The sequence below is a fragment of the Grampus griseus genome (genome assembly GCF_964374135.1).
Source record: "Grampus griseus genome assembly, chromosome: 12".
In the NCBI taxonomy this organism is placed as follows: Eukaryota; Metazoa; Chordata; class Mammalia; order Artiodactyla; family Delphinidae; genus Grampus; species Grampus griseus.
The window spans coordinates 33,231,534-33,252,517 of record NC_139006.1 but is presented as its reverse complement, the minus strand read 5'-3'; positions in this window follow the sequence as shown (position 1 = coordinate 33,252,517).

Genomic DNA, 20,984 nt, shown 5'->3' with positions numbered 1-20,984 from the left:
AAAAAAATTTGTGCACTTCAATTTTATGTGTGTGTATATACATGTATATATACATATCTGTTAGTTCACAAGTAGTTAAATACGACATAGAGTTTGTTGTCAGAATACTTTATGCCTATATTCGCCATGACGTTCTCTTGAGAAAAGTACTAATGTAAGATATTTTCTCTACATAATTTGAGCTAACATTCTGAAGGTTAAGCCACTTAAATTTTTAAAGTATAATCCCAAGTGCTTTGGTAAAAATTTTAAAAATATCATATTCCTATTATCAGTGTAACTCTGCCCAGCATTTTCACAAATTATGACAGATTTAATAACAGATATTACATTTAAGATACTGAAAAGTACCACTAGATTATATAAAATGTATAATTTCATTCAGAAAGATGTTTTAAACAGCATTTGTTGATTTTTTTCTCCCCGTGTGCCAAGAAATGGGTCTTTTATTTAACTCCCTCCTCAAAGAAGGAGCCACAAAGTTCTTTAATCCTTAATGTTAAAAAGAACCCAGCAGGTGAGACTTCTAGAAGGATGCAGTGAGAATCTCAGTGAAACTACTCTCCTGACAACAGCAACAAAAATAATGGTGAAATTATCAATACCAAGAATTTCAGAATGCTAAGAATAGTCAAGGCACAGAACAAACAGAAAAAACCCACCAAACCCGACAAGAACAGTTGGGTCTGTGGCTAACTTACAGCTGTGGCTGCTTCCACGTGTCCTCCCTAGACCCATGGAGCAATAGACATGAAAAGCTGGCAGCCTCGCATCCAGCAAAGGAGACTGGTCTATTTAGAATGTTGTCAACGGTTCTGTCTCCAGAGCACAGTCAGTATTTTGGCCAGGCTTGTAGCACCCTAGAAAATCCCTGATCCCAGAGCATTGGCCACTATTTAATCTGACTCAGAACTCAGCTCTGCAGGAAAAAACCCCAGCCCCAAGTCATTATCAAAAACGATAGCAATACACTGGAATGTTACTATCACAGCTGCCTGAGTCTGATTCCTGCTGGGGCAAACAGGAGACTGGCCAAAAATTTAAAAGGAAAATTTAGGAACTAGCTGAACATACTGTACTTTAAAAATCTCTGACATGTTCATGTATATCTAGAATGTTATACATATGCACAGAGTTCTTGGTAGGCCCAGAAAGAACTGGGAAAGAGTGGGCCTCGGTTACTCACTTCTAGCTGATCCTGGCTTGCCCTATGCAATCAGGAAGTGAAACCTAAGGCTGACTTGTAAAATGTCCAAAATGTGAGGTACCCTTTCACACACAGATATCCTTGGCAAAACACTGCAGACTCAATGAGTCAATATATTTAAGAAAATGTCCTCACTGATCATTGCTGGACCATTAAACAATGATGATCTAGGGAGGAATCCTGGGGATCCAGGTCTAAAAGTGAAAAGAAGAATAAAAATAAAAAGAAGTAAACAGACAATTCAATAACCACACATTGAAGGGAATACATAATCTAAGAGCAATTAACACAAATACTGAGGGAGGGGACTCTGATTCCAAAGTTGTTTCAATATATTTTTTAGTATTTTTATTTCCAGCAAGAATTCATGAGACACGCAAAGATTATAGGAAAGTATGGTCCATACACGGGGTGGGGGAAACAGTCAATTTAAAAATGCCCCTGAGGCGGGTCCAGATAATGGACTCAGTAGACTTTAAATAGGTATTATAAATATGTTCAAAGAACTAAAGGAAATTATTCAGAAAGAATTAAAGTAAACCATGACCATTATGTCTTACTAAATAAATAACTTCAAAAAAGACATAGAAATAATTTTTGTAAAGAACCAAATAGAAATTCTAGAGTTGCAAAGTAAAATAACGGAAAGGTTCATTAGATGGACTCAACAATAGATTTGACGTGGCAGAAGAAAGAATCAGCAGACTTAAGGATAGGTCCATAGTGATTATCCAGTCTGAGAAATAAGGAAAAAAAAAAAAGAAGAAAACAGAACAGAGCATCAGAGAGCTGCAGGATACAAGTAGGCATATAAAAATATGCAAAATGGGAGTCCCAAAGGGAAGAGAGAGAGAGAAAAGGGCAGAAAAAGGATCTGAATAATTGTGAAAATTTTCTAAATTTTATGAAAATTATAATCTACACATCCAAGTGACTGAACAAATTCCAAATAAACTCAAAAAGATCCACCTAGATACATCATAATCATACTGTTGAAGGTCAAAGACAAAAAGAAAATTGTGAAAGCAACAAGAAACGTCATGACCCATGACGTACCAAATATAAAATATTTCAGACTGAAAAGAAAGGACCTATAATGGTAACTCAGTTCCACACAAAGAAAGAAAAAATACTGGTAAAAGTGATCACCAAGGTAAATATAAAAGACAGTGTAACATTTTAAAATTCTTTCCCTCTTCTGATTTAAAGACAACTGCATAAAACAATAATTACAAAAATGAGTTGATAGGCTTATAATGTAAAAGACACCATTTGTATGAAATAATACCACAAAAGGAGGGGAGAACTATGTTAGAGCAAGGCTTCTAGTTATTACTGGAATTAAGTTAATAGTAATTGAAAGTAGACTTCCTTAAATTAAGATATATATTTTAATCTCAAGAGCAGGCACTAAGAAAATAATGCAAAAGCATAGTAAAAAAAATTTTTTTAATTTAAATGATACACTAGAAAGCATATATATATATATATATATATATGTATTTGTGTGTGTGTGTGCGGTACGTGGGCCTCTCACCGTTGTGGCCTCTCCCGTTGCGAAGCACAGGCTCTGGACGCGCAGGCTCAGCGGCCATGGCTCACGGGCCTAGGCGCTCAACCACAGTGCCACCAGGGAAGCCCATAGAAAGCATATATTTGACACAAAAAAATTAGTAATGGAGGAACAACCAAAAAAAACAGAACACAAATAAAATGGCAGATAATGTAAATCCTACCATACCAAAAATTACATTAAATGTCAAAGGCTGAGGCTAGCATACTAAATAAAAAGATGACATCTAATTATACACTGTCTATAAGAGACTTTAGATTCTAAGACACAAAAAGTTTTAAGTAAAAAGATGAAAAAGATATACCATGCAAACACTAACATAAAGAGAGCTGGGATAGCTATATTAATGTCAAACAAAATAGACTTTAAAATTTTTAAAAAAGTTACCAAAGACAAAGAGGGACATTTCATTAGAAGAGTGAATTCAGCTTTTCCCCCTGAGAATGAGCACAAAGCAAGTATGCCTACTCTTGCCGTTCCTCTTTAAGGTTCTATAGGAGAATTCAGTTAGCGTAATCAGGCAAGAAAGAGATCTAGATTGGAAAGGAAAAAGAAAAACTGTTATTCTCAGACAATATAGTTCTGTATATAGAAAATCATAGAAAGAATCTGTTAAAAACTACTGGAACTAAAACACAAGCTCAGCATGGTTGCAGGGTACAAGACCAGCATACAGAAATCAAACTTAATTTTTATATACTGGCAAAATCTAAATATGAAATAAAAAATTTCATTCACAACAGCATCAAAAAGAATAAAATATTGATAGTTATCAATTTAGCAAAAGAAGTATAATATTTGGACAAGGAAAAGTGTCAAACATTGATGAGAGAAATTTTTAAAAATCCAACTAAGGGTTTCCCTGGTGGCGCGGTGGTTGAGAGTCCGCCTGCCGATGCAGGGGACACGGGTTCGTGCCCCGGTCCGGGAAGATCCCACATGCCGCGGAGCGTCTGGGCCCGTGAGCCATGGCCACTGAGCCTGCGCGTCCGGAGCCTGTGCTCCGCAACGGGAGAGGCCACAACAGTGAGAGGCCCGCGTACCGCAAAAAAAAAAAAAAAGTGAGACAAACTAAATACAACTTGCATTTCAATTTTCCACCCAGTACAGTCTGTAATCTTGTCAATTTTACAATTTTGTTTCTAGCTATAAGTTATAGTACTAAAAAAAACCCTAGCCATAACACAGAACACTGAGAATGAAAACTGGCCAAATATGTCAGAATATGCAAAAATTCTCACTAACTATATGGAGATGAACGATGGCTATTAGTTTAATATATGATTATGTATTGTTTAAATTAAAAAATTACAACATTTCCTCACAGTATATACAAAAGTAAACTCAAAAGTGATCAAAGACCTAAATGTAAGACCTGAAACCATAAAACTCCTAGAGGGAAACATAAGAAGAATGTTCTTAGATATAAATCATAGCACTGTTTTTTTGGATATGTCTCCTAAGGCAAAAGAAATAAAAGCAAAAATAAACAAACGGAACCTAATGAAACTTAACAAGCTTTTGCACAGCAAAGGAAACTACTGACAAAACGAAGAGACAACCTGCTGAAAGGGAGAACATATTTGCAAATGATATGACTGATATGGGGTTAATCTCCAAAATATACAAACAGTTTATACAACTCTATATCAAAAAAACAAACAACCTGACTTAAAAATGGGCAGAAGACTTGAATAGGCACTTTTTTTCAGCAAAAACATACGGTGGCCAACAGGCACATGAAAAGACGCTCAGCATTGCTAATCATTAGAGAAAGGCAAATTGAAACCACAATGAGCTATCACCTCACACCTGTCAGAATGGCTATCATTAGAATCTACAGATAACAAATGTTGATGAGGGCCTAGAGAAAAGTGAACCCTTGTACACTGTTGCTGGTAATGTAAACTGTCACAGCCACTGTGGAAAACAGTGTGAAGATTTCTCAAAACACTAAAAGTAGAACTACCATACGTTCCAGCAAGTCCACTCCTGGATATATATTAAAAGAAAATGAAAACACTAGTTTGCAACGATACACACACCCCAATGTTTAATGCAACATTATTCACAATTTTAAAACTTTAAAAACTAACTAGTTTAGTAAGTTGTCAAGTATAATGCAGTAATCACTAGGTAACTCCTATGCCAATAACCAAAAATTAGAAGATAAAAGAAACATATTTTTCATTCACAATAGCAAAAAGATGCATGAAATATCTAGAATTAGAAAGTTTGCAATTCCTAAGAAAAAAGCTATAGAACTTAATTGGAAGATGCAAAGGGAGATCAAATATGTTAAGATACATTTTTTTAACCCAGAAGTATTAAATAGTACTGAAAAGTCAATATTTCCCAAATTAATATAATGGTTTAATTCAATCATGATGGTATTTTTGTGGACTTGACAAAAATTAAACTTTATTTGGAAGAATAGGTATAATAAGTTTTTAAAAGTCTCAAACAGAAATGTTATGATAGTAAGTTACTCACAGAACATAAAACATATAAAACTACCATAAATAAAATAGTGTGGAATGGGGGCGAAACATGACATAAGAGTGAGACAGGGTAAATATCCTGAAACAGCCTGTCTGGGATGTTACAGACAGTAATAGGATGCAAGGTAAAAAATGACCATCACAAAACAATAATGGGGCTAGATTATTCAAAAAAGAGCTTGGGGGGAAATTGGTCCTTGGGGACCAAATCCAAGCCTCCCTTTATACTCTCATATAAAGAGTTAAATATAAAAAAGTTAAAGTGGAAAAAAAATTATTTAACTGCTCTTTGGATGGGCGAAGAAACTTCGCCTAAATATGTGAGAAATAAAAGAATACACGAAGAATATATGATACATGTGTCCAGGTAAAACTTTTAAAGTTATGCTTGCCAGTTAATGGCTGTTTTCACTCACCTCTCACTGGCTTCAAGGCTGACCCGTGTCTGACATCAGAAAGCCGAGGCCACTCACTTCATTTCCAGCCCTTCACGTTCCTTGTGACGTTCTGAGGTTTTTTTCGGCGGGGCCAAGTCTTTCGCGGGATCTTATTTCCAAGACTAGGGAGCAAACCCGCGCCCCCGTGGTGAAAACGCTGAGTCCTAATCACTCGACTGCCACGGAAGTCCCGGCTCTGAGTCCTGTTCCCCGAGCCCCAGTTTGTCCCAAGGTTGCGCCTCTCTCCTCCACTCCTGTAGTTCCGCTCGCCAAAGCAAGAAGCTAGAAGCCCGCCAGCTCGTGGTGGAATCCAGGTTGGTTCGATAATGCTTGATTAACAATGACCCGACGCTAACTAGATTCAGGTGTTACTGATTTGACAAGCCAATCTGCCCTGCATCTTGTTGGATGGCGCACTACAACAGTCCCACGGGAACCATCAGGGGCCCATTTCCCTTTTTTCTCTGGACATTTGGGTTTGAACTAGAATTCTGAAGCCCACAGATTTAAACACTGCTTTCTAGCCCTCCCAGACTTCCAACTATAGCTCCTTCAACTCTCAATCACCCATAGCTCTTCCTCAAAGCTGACAGCTAATGCAGGAATTCAGTGGCCTCTTCTAAAAACACTTTACATCCTTATCTCTCATCTCGGAGACCATCCAACCTCCTCCACCTGCAGGTTGAAAGGCTTCTTAATCACCTGACCCACACTGGCCGCCAAAGCCCCAGGAAGTTTAGCTTCAGCTGGGGAACTAGGGGGATGCCGTGGAGGTTAAAGCAGGTTTACCACTTGTTGATCATTTAAATTGGGGTGCAAGTAAATACTGCCTCAGATGTCTAAACGTACAAATGGCAGTTCTACAAATAGCGGGAAATTAACTCGTGATCTTTTACCTATAAGATAAATCTATGGCTCTTTTTTTTTTTTTTTTTTTTTTGCGGTACGCGGGCCTCTCACTGTTGTGGCCTATCCCGTTGCGGAGCACAGGCTCCGGACGCGCAGGCTCAGTGGCCATGGCTCACGGGCGCAGCCGCTCCGCGGTATGTGGGATCTTCCCGGACCGGGGCACGAACCCGTGTCCCCTGCATCGGCAGGCGGACTCCCAACCACTGCGCCACCAGGGAAACCCTATGGCTCCTTTTTAGTGCAGGGGGAGAGGTATCAATTGCTTTGTTTCTCCCTCCACTTGAACATCCTGAATCAATACCTTATTGCCTTTGCCATGCGCCATGTTGTTATTCTGGTACCTACCTGGGGCCTGGGGACCTGTACTTTTCTTATGCCAATTTTAAGATACACAACCCAGTCCAAAGAAATTGCAAATAGCCCTTAATTCAAAAATTCCCCCCCCCCAATACAGAATCACATGCCATATTCCTAGACCCTCAGAACATCTTCATGCGGACATTTCTGGGTCAGTGGAGTGTGTTGTGTGAGCCCCCTCCCGTCATCCAGTCCCTCCATGCTCCTCTATGTTTCTGTACCTGTTTATACTGCAATTTATACATGAAAGCAGAAACTGTGGTGTTCACCTGGGTATCTGCTGAATAGCGCCTGGTACATAGTAGATATTCAGGAAATATTAATCAAATGAATCAATGATATAAGACTAGACTCCATTTGCAAACAGTTTGTCTGTTATCAATTGCAAACATCCGGACTGGAGATTCTCTAGTTAGCATGTATATAACAGAGAAAGAGTACTGGTTAGTGAAGGAAATGGCATTAAAAGGACAGAGCTGACTACAGAGAGAAACTATTTTGAGATACAATTAGAATGTCTCTTTAGAGAAGAAAGGTTGAAAGTAGGAAGGGATTGGTTTGATTCAATTAATTCTCAGGATGGCGAGGTCAGCTGTTTTTACCTCCACTCTCCTAAGAATGAAAGTCGTTCTACCGCTCAGAAGATATGGGTCTTTTGGTCTCCACAAGCCTTTGCCCTGACTGGCTCTGTTAACATCTTCACCTAACTTTATTTGATTCTGTATGAATGGGGATATGGTACAATGCACAGAGCCTTTCAGAAGGGCTTTCTTCCCAAGGTTACCGTAATTTCAAATGTGTTTTTCTTTTGTTTAAAAGCATAATAACATACTGGACTTTGTTTTGTTTGAGTCCATAGGTGTTCTATATTTTCATTATATAGTTTCCTATCCTTTGCCTTTTTTTTCCCCCTGTGGGCATGCCTGTAGAATATAGACCAAAGTACTTTAAACACTTTCCCTTTTATTTATTAAGCTAAAATTTTATGAGTTCTTGGGTAATTTATTTTCTTTGAAGCAGATTTTTTAAATTTGCATTTTTTAACACCAATCACAATATAAAATGACCATGATTCCTTGATAGACAAAGACACCCTCCAAGAAATACTTTCTTAAAGTAATGAAAACAATATTGACTTAGAATTCACAAAATGACTTTCTTGAAAACTAGTCTTACAATGAATGTAATATTTTGGTTATATCCACTACAGTATAATTTAACTATTTGCTTTTATGAATTGATTTTGCCTAGTGTTCACTCGGGTGAGTTATTCATTTTTGACATGTCAGTGCTGAAAAAAATATCAAGGGTGAAGATAACATAGGTCCTGTTCTCAAATGTCTTATCTATTTCTTCTCAGACTCCTAACAACGTACTTCTGCAAAATAAAGACAAAAATTTTTGGTGTAACAGAAGTAGATTTAAATTTTGCTTCAGATAACATAAAAATATCAGCATAAAACTAGCAGAAATTAATAATGACTTGGGTGTGGGGAAAGGTAAGATAAAACAGATACATAAATACCCACAAGTCCTTTTCAATGAAATCTAGTGAGCTTTAATATTTTCCAGTAAGACCGTCTGTGTTATTTTTGAACACCATTAGTTTTTCTCTAGTCATTTTTCTTTCTAGAGGAAGGTGAATATCCGAAAAGAAGCTCTTAAAAATATGCTGGTTGGTTGTATTGTATACTGTGGTTACATGTGGCAGTATCCTGATGAATTTTTCAACTAAAATAATACATAGTTTGAAATTTGAAAAAAAACTTGCAAAAACAATAGCAGAGGATACAAAACAGATGTCTAGGAGAGTCAAAGGTTCATTGGATACAGATGGCAGTTTGGAGACTGACTATCTTAACACATAGCTTCAAATAACAACAAAAAATGTCATCTCATTGCTATTGACTATGATCTTTAAAGCTGAACTAAAACTGACCACTTGAAAGTTCCATTCGAGTCTGAGAACAGTTATTGGACTTGCCACCTTTATGGATAGGTTGCATTCAAGGTCTGTAGTCAACTTCAGGGACTATTTGTGTGATGTTTTGGAAAACTCTGAACTGTTTCATATTCCTCATGTAAGTAGCTTGAAAATAGGTTGAAGGGAGGGAAATGACATAATTCAATATTCTTTCCCTGAGCATACTTTGAGAAGCCTCCATGGTATTTCTTTTGTGAATTCTGTAATTTCTGGAAGCAACATTATAGAATATATTCCTAAGATTATTATTCACTAAGTGAATGTTAAACTCTCTGCCAGAAGTTAAAAAGGACTACAAGAAGATGTTAGTGTTGATTTCAAGGGTAGGCCATTGTTAAAGACTGTCCAATAGCTTCCAAATTGAGGTAGTGGCTGTAGGCAATACTGTGCCCTCCCATAAACTCCATCATGACAAATGATCAGTTCCAGTAAATTTAGCACATAGGTTTGGTGTGTGGACAGATTACTAGAAGTTTAAAATAGAACTAGAGCACTAGAAGTATTAGCTTTGCTACCCACTAATCACTTTCAATTAGGATGAATGAAAAATTGAAATTTACCAAACAGTCAAAAACTTACTACAGACTTGACTCGAGAAATCACTTTTGGTTAAGATCTAGACAAGAAAAGCATTCTAGTGTGGAGAAATGGACACTATATTGTCTAAAACAAAAAGAAATTGTCATTTTTAAAAACCGCAAGTGTGTAACAATGCAAATCACAGTGTTACTGGGTACAGCAAAGACATCTTGAAAGTTCAGAATAAAAGGGAAGATAATGCATATGAAATTAAAATATTACTAATATGTATTTAATGCTTACTATTTGTAAAGAATTATGCTAAGTATTCTACCATCTATCATTTAAAAAATTCTTAAAAGGATTGATGCTACCATCATATACTCATTATCCAGATGAGGAAACTGAGGCTTAGGGAGGGTATATAATTTTCCCAAGTTTATGTGGCTAGTCAGTGTAGCTGGGGATATGGGCCTCAAGTTTAGTTCTGCCTCTTGCCAAATTCTAGGTTTTGATTTCTTCTATATACTGCATCTGATCCAATAGAGGAAGGCAAATCTACAGGAGTTCTACAAGAAAATGACAGCAGGCAAAATCTTCAGGAAAGAGAAATATGATGTTTCTTATTCTACAGTTGAAGAGATGGGAGAAAGGAGGAAAAGGGGAAAATGAAGCTTTTAAAACTAAAGCCGATCCAGGCAGGATTCATCGGGGAGAATCTTGTTCTCATACGAGAAAACCATGTGGGAAAAAGTAACATTAGAAGAGTCAGTTTTGCTTGAAGTTTATAGAGGAAAAGAAAGCAAATATAGTGGGGAAGGAGTTCAGAGAATTTATGAGAACAGAATCGCTATTCCCAGAAGAAATCGTGCTCTACACCCACAGGGACCAAACAGGGTAAACAGGAATGAGAAAAGCCACTAGAGGAAAGAGAGAAGGCCATTAAAGCATGCCATGAAAATACACAAATATGTTGTGAGAGACACACATAAAACAGGCATCTATATTGTAAACGGTGAAACTGTGCAGGCATATTTTTGAGTAAAGACAGACTAAATGTATTTTTAAATAACATAAAAACAATGATGATAAATGCACTGATTTAAACTTTCATACCAGTCAACAGAGGAAAAGTCCCCTACATAAGGGTGTATTTTTATGTTTACTGCTCCAATAATTGGGCATATGAAAGACAAAAATTCTCAGAATGTGTGAGAATGCATTGTAAATTGGAGGGAATAAATATCAGTGATCTTGATTTAAAGAAATTAAACACTCAGAGATTCCAAAGTATTCTTATTTAAACTACAGCCTAAAAATTCGTTTAAAAAAAGAAAAAGAAAATGATTCAGTAAATGAGACAAGATCTATTTACAAGAACTAATAAAAGTGTGAAGTAAAATGTGATCAAACTGTTCAAAAGTGGAATTACTTTCTCAGAAGAAAGAAAACTTGGCATCAACAGAGTAAAGGTGAAGAAATTCTTGAAAGATTAACAACGAAATGAAAAATGATGAAAGCTCTACTTGCTTTAAAGATGTCAGAAAATGTTGAGAAAATTATATAAAGGAAGGAGTAATGCCAATGACAATGAGAGATAAAATTAGTTTTTTTCTAGCATCAGATGTTTTTTGGTGTAGAGTATTTATGGAAAGAAGAAAAAGGTTTTCAGCTAGAGTTAGATGAACATCAATGATCAAGGGAGTTAATTCTGATTAGACATAGTACAGATCATGAAAGAAAAGACTTAAAACAAGAAGAATGAGAGAAGGGTGGTTGTTGGTGGTTTTCATAAATTAAAAAAAAGATGGTACCCAAAGAGAAAGTATGTATAATTTAAAAATGTATTAATGGAACTATTTTAAAGGAAGAATAAAGAGAAAACGGTGTGGGTCAAGGATGAAATAGCAAAGAAAACATATAATCTTACAGAAAGCATCAATACTGAAGTGTAAGCAGCATGCTTGCTCCTAGATCTAAGGGTCCTGCTCTGAATTTTGTACAGGAATTTTGAGCAAAAGGGCACAGTCCTTTCGTGTTTTTTCCAATGTTTTATGGGAGAATAAATAAATGACTAATAACACGGCAAGAGGTTTTATGTAAAGACAGTTTTAAAAGGAGGTACAGAGGTAAAAAGTCTTATGATTGGACATGCCAGATTTTTCTTTAAACCCACCTGATTTACCAGAAAAGTTGCTGAAACTTCCATTATCTTCATTCATCATACCAAACTGTAATTTATTTTCTCACGCATATGCGTCCACACATAGACTTCAGCTCCTAGACGACGGGAACCATGTCCTACTCATCACTGAATGCTGGATGCTAGGAACATAGCAAGTGCTCCATGGATGTTCACTGAACTGCGTAGGAGATGTGAACATACCATACATTAGTGCAATAAGCATCCTCATACTAATTCATGAATGAGAAAAGAAATTAAGAGTAATTTCTAGGCGGGGTTGAGGTTGTTCCTAACTGTATATGTGATCAGTAGTATAACAAAAGAAAACACATATCAAATTTGAAAGTAGTCAACTATAAAGCTGAAAAGGGATTTGGTGCACAATAGTCAAAATGCATGGAGATGACATCACTTCTGATAGCACTTTCTTGCTCTACCGAGACCACAATTCTGACACCAGTGATACTGCTGAATATCAGGTGGGAATAGAAGAAAGTGGTAAGTATTTAAAATACACAAATTGTTCCTCAACTGTTTGTAGTTTAGTTGGATAACATTGGGGGCACTGGTGGACTTCAGGTGGGCCAGACTGTCCACAGGGAGGTAAGCTGAAAGGCTCATGTGAGATGCTAAGCGGAATGAGAATTGTGTACCCCCAGAACTCATATGTTGAAGTCTTAACTCCTAGTGCCTTAGGATGTGACAGTATTTGAAGACAGGGCCTTTAAAGAGGTAATTAAGGTTTAATGAGGTCACTGTGAGGACCCCATTCAATATGGTTGGTCATCTTATAATAGGAGGCCATTAATTCACAGGAGATTATAACTTTAATTAAATATATAGATTAGATAGATAGATAGATAATAAGGAAGGAAGGAAAGAAGGAAGGAAGGAGGGAGAGAGGGGAGGGAGGGAGAGAAGGAAGGAAAAAAGAAAGGAGGGAAGGAAGGAAGGAAGGAAGGAAAAGACATAGAGAGATATACAGATTAAAAAATTTAAAAAACCAAGCCTGGGGGTTCCCTGGTGGTGCAGTGGTTGAGAATCTGCCTGCCAATGCAGGGGACATGGGTTCGTGCCCCGGTCCGGGAAGATCCCACGTGCCGCGGAGCGGCTGGGCCCGTGAGCCATGGCTGCTGAGCCTGTGCGTCCAGAGCCTGTGCTCCGCAGCAGGAGAGGCCACAACAGTGAGAGGCCTGCATACCGCAAAAAAAAAAAAAAAGCCTGGACCACTGCACAGAATATTTCATGAACCAAAGAATTTGATTAATTCTATACAACACATTTTCAATAAGATAAAAGAGAGAAGAGGAAGAAAAATAACCATAGATAAAGCATTTGGCTTTAATCATGAGGAAGGCTGCTTCACCTACTGTGCCTTGACAAAAGTGGACAAAAATAGATGTAGACGTAAATACATTTTTATGTGCAAGGTGAGAGAAAGGAGGTGGAGTCATTCACAGCTGATGTTCTCAATTTCCTTGAGTATGTGAGAAGCCAGATAACCTTGGAGTGAGAGGAGGGATGCGTGAGTGAAACGGATGGTGAAGATTTGGAACAGTTGGTGATGGAAAAGAAAGAACTAAGAATAGTTATACTTTCAAATTCCTTTTCTTTGATAGTATATATAATGAGTTATAAATTTTGGGAGTCGATATCAATAATAAACAGATAAGGAGGAGCTCTTGCTTATAGTAGAAGGCTAAGAGCTGATGGGTCCTTGTGGAGGAGCTGCTGGGGTTGGAAAATCATCACTTTGTGACTGTCATGGGAAAGATTGGGTCAGGTCAGGACCATCCATGGAAGCCAAAGCTAGGAGGAAATTGTGATGGTGAGTTGGATATTTGCCTGGTCAAAAAGCGTCTCTCCACAGACCACTTATTAATTGTAAGGCAGAAAAACAAATTGTTATCATGCAGTGGAGAAATCAGGCCACACCTTCACCAATTAATAGCACCCATGAGGAGAAGACAAACATCCTTCATCTTCAGAGGTGACATCTTCAGAAGAGCAGAACATCATGTACGCGGTATTCTGGCCAAGAATGTGTAATCTCATTCTAGTTATGAGGAAATATCATAAAAATACACTGCTGAATGTTCTGTTAATAAAAAGGAAGGGTTGGGAGTATATTCTTCCAAATGTCAAGGCTACAAAAGGAAAAAATGCTGTGGAGATGTCTCTGAATAAAGGGCACTAAGGAATCATGACAGCAAAGAACAATACCTGACTCTACACTGGGTCCTGTATCGGAAGGAACAATTATGCTGTAACAGACTTTATTAGGTGAACAACAAAATTAGAATCTGGACAGAACATTAGATAAAAATATCCTATCGATGTAAATTCATGAAGATGAGAATTGGACTGAGGTTATGGAAGTGAATATCCCTAATCACTGAAGTATTTAGGGGGTAAAGGATCTTAATGTATGTAATTTACCCTCAAATTTTTCAGGAAATAATTATGTAGCTACATATTATATATATGATAGATAGGTGAATATAAGTACATTGATACATAGGAGAAGAGAGCAGAGCAAAGAAACAAAACAACAAAGAGAGAGCAGAGCAAATGAGAAATGATAAAGCAAAAGGGTAAATAAACAGCAGGTGACTCTGGGTACAGGGTACGTGGGTGTTTTCCTGTATTACTTTTGCAACATTTTCCAGTTTGGAATGATTTCTCCCTCCAAAATTTTTAATTTAAAAACTTGAGGGTAACCAAAGTAAGAATAGAAGCAGAATTATAAATTCCACTAAGGGTCTCAAGATGTGGTAAGGCTTGACCTGGGTCCCCAAGGAAACAAAGCAGAAAAGGCCTGATAGATTGTGACAATAGCCTGGGTTATATGATGTACATGACACAGAATGTGGTCTTCCCCTTGCCCTGAACTCTACTTCCATTCAGTGCCCTTACTATCACAAGAATACAAGAGGAAGGACGCCAGCAAACCTCATTTAAACAAAGGTATAACATGAAAGTAATGATAAACTTCCATTAACAAATTAATAAAGGTGGCTTCTCCTTTTCTATGTCTCTAGAGACCCTGTTGTGACGAAAGATAAAATCAAACTTACGATTTGTATAAGAAGAGAAAAATTCCCATCTGATTAATGCCTCCAAATATATTGTAAGTAATGTGAACTGTTGGAGAATTCTTTTTCAGTCACTGAACTATAATCCAGTTTTTAAAGACAATTTAACTTACATAATTTTCATTCACCACATATTCATATCAATGGGTGTTTCCCTCAGGGGTTTAAATTTTAGATGATTTTTCCTCAGTTTTATTCTGTAAAGTACAGGGAAAATGTCAATAACACAGAGAAGCATATCAAAACAAAAAGTACACTTTGGGGTAACTCAAGGATGTCTTTATGCTACAACTGTATTTTGAATCCTCTATGAAAACAGATTTCTGAACATGGTCTTATTTTCTTTTGTTTAGCAAAATATCCAATCTACAATCTTATTTAAAAGGAAAAGCCTAACAAGGAGATTGATCCAATATTCAACAACCCATTTTAGAGAACCAATGATAATAATTTTAAACATTAATTTCCCTCCCCAAAAAGATGAACAAAACAAGTTGGACAGTTCATGGTGTTCTTTTAGTGATTAATTACAAATTGTTGAGATACCTGGCTTTTTTTCAAAATCCTCTTGCTGCATTCAACTGAGCACTTACCTTAACATTACACACATTAAATATTTAATGAGTTTTATTTGTACTGTTATGGCAGGAATCCATTTGGGGGAAACCTTTGTCTCACCAGTCATGCATGCAGATAGATTTTTGCTATTTTCAGGTGTCTGTTCTCTCTGGTTCCCGCCCCTCAGCAGCATTTTGCTGCCTGACCACCCTGGCATTTTCCACCCTACGTTTGATTTCTCCAATTATCCTCAAGTATTAGGATTTGTGAACTGATCAAAGCCCCCATATTGAAGCCTTTCTAATATTCCTTTTTCATTAAATATTGGGTTCTAAACTATAATACACATGGTTGTAAACTCTGATACAAATAGACCAGTGAGAATTTCAACTGCAGAACTTCAACCCCTAGAAAGTTCAGACAGATATATATTAACCACATGTGTGTTGTAAACAGCTTCCTCCCTAATGGATATGAAATTCATTATAGCCAAGATCTCTTGACTGAAGAAGAAATATATTCCCAGAATGAAACTTTGAAAAAACACTATCACTCCAAATCATATTACTCCCATTGTAATAACCCCAGGAGACCACAGGGAAGAGATGTGGTCCTGTGACCAGTTTAGGAACATAGCAGTCCCTCCTTACCTGTGGTTTCGCTTTCCATGGTTTGTTACCCATGGTCAACCACAGTCTAAAAATATTAAATGAAAAATTCTGGAAGTTAACAGTTCATAAGTTTTCAATTGCATGCCTTTCTGAGTAGCACGATGAGATCTGTGCCTATCCTGTTCCGTATGGCTGGACACGTGAATCGTCCCTTTGTCCAGAGCATCTGCCCATTAGTCTCTTGGTAGCCACTGTCCAGTTATCAGACAGACTGTCTCGGTATGGTAGTGCCCGTGTTCAAATGACCCTTATTTTACTTAATAATGGCCCCAAAGCTCAAGAGTAGAGATGCTGGCAATTCGGACACCCTCTTACTGTGCCTGATTAATGAATTAAGCTTTAGCATAGGTATGCATGCGTAGGAAAACCACAGTATATATAGGGCTTGGTACTATCTACGGTTTCTGGTATCCACTGAAGGTCTTGGAACATATTCCCCGTGGATAAGGGTTTGAGGGGTAGGGACAACTGTGTACCAGGTACAACTTGTAATTCTGTCTCTAGATATGTATGTACTTGTTGAGTAACAGCCAGAAGAGATGGGAAGGCGATAGAGACAGGGGATCCTATTTTGAATTTTGGCTTCTGCAGGGTTTCAGGTGGGTTACTTATAATGGAAAGAGAAAACACACCTATCTGTCTATAAACTGTCAGGTTTACTTAGCCAAGCTTACAGAATTTTAAAGAGAAGGTTATTTAGTGCAAGAGCTAATTCAGCATGTCTCAGTATGGCTTTGCCCTAATGGGACAAATTTCAGGGAACATTTTCAGTACAAGTAAGGACCTGCCAGAACTAGGAAATCACCAAACTCTTGTCACACAACAGAACTTTTATGCCTGGGCTTTATATTTCCATTCTGAAAGACCAAGCACTCCTAATATATACTTTTTATTTTAAGGGCATATTAGTGTATGTAAGGCTCTAATGGTTCTTGATGCAATTTAACCATCAGCAAAGTCACATCTGGGAGGAGAAATGAGAATCAGCTTTCAACATCTTGGCTCATTTCCAGAGACCCAGGAACCCATTTCTGCATAGCACACTCCCTGATTCTCGAGGGGATGTGAGCCTGAGTTTGGTCTAAAAACTATGATCAGCAAATCGTTTCCCTTCTAGCCAGGCTTTTGCCGGCACTTATACAAAAAGACCAGGGTCTGAACACTGTAAGGCAATTACTTAATAGTTCATTATTACTGCTTAAAATGTTTATGCATTTAAACTACTGAGGAGACATAGCTCTCTCTGACCTCTCCCTCTATAAAATGTCAGTTCTTTCTAACAAATACTGAGCCTCACTTATTTATGAAATAGTGAAAAACGGATTTTAAAAAAAAATCTCAATAACTCTCCTCTTGAGGTTCTTTATTTGGTTTAAATAGCTGGTTAGCATCAGTTAATCTGAAACATTACCGAAAATTTTCAGAGGAAAATCCAGCCCCTCTTAAAGCAGCATTTGAGATTAACTTTTAAACAAAAATAAACGATTTCAGCGCAACCCTTGTCAAAAAGTCAAAACCATTATTAGGACGTCCTTTAGCTGGATTTTATTCATCCTATGTGCCAAACACAGTCCTGACAAGCTTTGCCTACACAGGTTGAACAACAAATTATGACTCTTTATTAAGACCTTTCTCCATGAAAATGCTTCTTAAAATTATTTGTGAACCCGAGCATTTTAAGAAGTGAATAACATTTATGGACCCTCGACTTTCTCAAAATCCACATATCTAAACTAATTTATAAAGAAATGAATGATTTCAAGGATCCCCTGAAGGCCAGCGTATCCTGAATCTATATGGAGCCCTGGCTAAGGGTCCTGTTCCAGTACAGTTTTTGATAACATGGGGGCCAGGGTCCTGGACTTGGTTTTCAATTTGTCCATCTAATTTACTGGTAATGCAACCGAGCCATTTACCCACTCTCCGTAGCCTCAGTTTCACATCCATACAAGGAAGGTAACGTAGGTACCTCCTCCACAGAAACAGTGTGAGAATTATTCTTTCAACAGATATTTGTTACATGACTAATATATCATGGCCATTTGTTTCAAGTGCAGGGTGATGTAAGAGTGATCAAGTCAAGTAGAGTCTTCACTGAACTTATAGTCTAGGAGGGAAGACAAACATTAAACAAATAATAACAAAAATAAAGACTTAGTTACATTTTGGTTGGTAGTATGAAAGGGACACACAAAGAAAGTATAGCAGAGATCTGAGGGATTTTATTATCTAGGTAAAGGAATCTGGGAGAAGGGTATTATGGACAGATGAAAGGCCAGGGGCAAAACCCCTGAGGATTAAACCGTCAAGGAACTGGAAACGTCTATGTAATTGTGATCTAGAAAGTAACTTTGAGACAGAGGGTCTAGAGGAATAAAACGCAAAATCATATAGACTACTGTCCAACTGAAGGGCTTGGGACTTTATCCTAAGAGCAATCTGGAGTCATTAAAAGATGTTAGGTACATCAGCGACAAAATAAGCTTGTGTTTTTAAAAAGTAAGTCTAAATAGGGCTTCCCTGGTGGCGCAGTGGTTGACAGTCCACCTGCCAATGCAGGGGACACGGGTTCGTGCCCCGGTCCGGGAAGATCCCACATGCCACAGAGCGGCTGGGCCCGTGAGCCATGGCTGCCGGGCCTGCGTGTCCGGAGCCTGTGCTCCGCAACCGGAGAGACCACAGCAGTGAGAGGCCCGCGTACCACAAAACAAACAAACAAACAAAAAGTAAGTCTAAATAGACAATCTGAATAGGCCTAACTCTATTAAGGCTATTGAATTAATAATCAATAAAATTCCAATACAGAAAGTACTGGGCCCAGGTGGGTTCACTGGTGAAATCTACCAAATACTTAAGAAAGAAATTATGCAATTCTCTCCAATGTCTTCCAGAAGATAGAAGCAGAAGAGATACTTCCTAACTCAATCTACAAACCCAGCATGACCCTAATACCAAAACCAGACAAAGACATCACAAGAAAAGAAAACTGCAGACCAATATCACTAATGAACATAGATGCAAAATCCTTGATAAAATTTTAGCAAATCAAATTCAACAATGTATAAAAAGAATTATACACCACAACCAAATGTGACTTGTCTCAGATATGCAAGGCTGATTCAACATGTGAAAATCAGTTGAGGTAATCCATCACATCAATAGGCTAAAGAAGAAAAATCACATAAACCTATCAATAGACACAGAAAAAGCATTTGACAAAATCCAGCAGTCATTCATGATAAAAACCCTCAACACACTAGGAGTAGAAGGTAGCTTTCTCAAACTGGTAAAGAATATCTACAAAAAACCTACAGCTAACACCATACTTAATGGGGAGAGAATAGAATCTTTCCTTCTAATAACAGGAACAAGGCAAGGATGTTCCCTCGCACCAATTTTCTCAGCATTCTACTGCAAGTCCTAGCTGATGCAAAAAAGACAAGAAAAGGAATAAAAGAATACATATTGGGAAGTAAGAAATAAAATTGTCTTTGTTCACAGGTGACATGATTACTTATGTAGAAAATCTGAAAGAATCAACCAAAACTCATGGAGCTAATAAGTGATTACGGCAATGTTGTAGAACGTAAGGCTAATATACACACGTCAATTGCTTTCCTATATACCTGCAACAAACAACTGAACTTTGAAATAGAAAACACAATAACATTTACATTGGCACCACCCCCCAAATTACTTAGGTGTAGATCTAAAAAAAAACATGTGCAAGATCTATATGAAGAAAACTACTAAAGCTCTGATGAAAGAAATCAAAGAACTAATAAATGGAGAGATATTTCATGTTCATTGATAGAAGACTCAATATTTTTTTTTAGGCTGCACCACACGACTTGTGGGATCTTAGTTCCCCGACCAGGGATTGAACCCGGGCCCTCGGCAGTGAAAGCACAGAGTTCTAGCCACTGGACGGCCAGGGAATTCCCAGGAAGACTCAATATTATCAGGATGTCAGTTTTCCCCAACTCTATCTATAGATTCAATGCAATTCTCATCAAGATCCCAGTAAGTTATTTTGAGGATATTGACAAACTGATATTAAAGTTTACAAGGAGAGGCAAAAGACCCAGAGTAGTCAACACAATATTGAAGGGGCAGAACAACGTGGCAGGACTGACACTACTTGAGTTTAAGACTTGCTATACAGCTACAGTAATCAAGACAGTGTGGTATTGGTGAAAGCTCAATGGAATGTAATAGACAGCCCCAAAATTGACCCTCATAAACATAGTCAACAAATCTTGACAAAGAAGCAAAGGCAATACAATGTAGAAAAGATGATGCTAGAACAACTGGACTTCCACATGCAAAAATAAATGAATCAAGACACAGACCTTGCACTTTTCACAATTATTAACTAAACATATATCATAGACCTAAATGTAAAATACAAAATTATGAAACTCATAGAAGAAAGCATAGGAGAAAGTAAGGATTGAACCTGAATTGTGTGGCTTCAAGTATAGAACAAGGATCAATAAATTGAAGTTTCACGGAGAAATCGCTATTCAAGATCATAAAGAATACCCTATACTTCAGTTTTCCAAAGGAGTATGTGGCCTGGCAAAGTAGTGAGCTCTCTGCCAGTGGGGAATTTGATATCAGACTGTTTTTTACTCCTTAGCCAGATGCTATAGTGGTATTTCCCGACTTGGGAACTTAAAATTAGTTGGGGGAGCTTTACAAAATTAGAGCTCTCTGGGTTCCATCCCTAAACCAGCATTTGAAGCTACTGCTAAATAAGATTTAAGAATGAGGAATTTCCATGAGATTAAAAATTGTTTTAAACACTGTAGAGATTTATTTTTCTCTGAACTAAGAATCCGTGGGAAGTCCAGACTTGGTGTAGCAGCTCTGCTCTAACAAATACTCAGAGAGCCAGGTTGCTCTAGCTTTTTGTTCCATTGTCCTTATGTTGTGGCTTTATTTTAATAGTCTAAGTTATATGACAGCCATCACATACATTTTCC